Consider the following 864-nt stretch of genomic DNA (forward strand, 5'->3'; position numbering starts at 1 on the left):
AAAACAAAACTCTAAAACCAAAGGATAAAGGACCTGACTCCCTTCTCTAGGACCCATGTGGTGGAAGGAGAAACTGACACAAATTGTCCTGGGACTGACATTTAAGTGCCCCCATATGCACAGCACAAAATAAATAACGTTGCAGTCTTTACAATCACAGCTTTAGTTTCCTGAGCTCCTATCTACTGCTGTCTCCTGGGCCCGTGGGAGTGACAGGTGGATTTCTGTGAATTCAAGTTGGGCTGGTCTACATATAATTCCAGGCCAGTGCAGATCTACCCTGTTATAAAAAAATAAAATATAGAGCCAGGTGGTGGTGGTGCACACCTTTAATCCCAGCACTTGGAGGGCAGAGGTAGGTGGATCTCTGTGAGTTTGAGGCCAACCTGGTCTACAGAGCAAGTTCCAGGATAGGCTCCAAAGCTACATAGAGATCTTGTCTCAAAAAAAAAAAAAAAAAAAAAAAAAAAAGAAAAGAAAAAAATATATATATATGACATAACCATACACACAGGAAAAATACCCCAAAATATAAATTAATAATAATTTAAAATAAATAAACTCTCCTGTGATCTGTGATGGTAACTTCCAGTTTTATGTTTGTGTGTTTTAGTTTAGGTGTTTGTTTTCTTTTGTTTGGGGGGAGGGTTAATTTTTTTTAATTTTTTTTGAGACAGTTACTCAGTAACTTTGGGTCCTGTCCTGAAACTAGCTCTTGTAGACCAGGCTGGCCTCAACCTCACTCTGTAGACCAGGCTGGCTTCAAACTCACAGAGAAGCCGGGCGATGGTGGCACACGCCTTTAATCCCAGCACCACAGAGAAACCCTGTCTCGAAAAACCAAAAAAAGAGCCGGGCGGTGGT

The sequence above is a fragment of the Microtus ochrogaster genome, linkage group LG8, assembly GCF_000317375.1.
Source record: "Microtus ochrogaster isolate Prairie Vole_2 linkage group LG8, MicOch1.0, whole genome shotgun sequence".
NCBI classification, from domain to species: Eukaryota; Metazoa; Chordata; class Mammalia; order Rodentia; family Cricetidae; genus Microtus; species Microtus ochrogaster.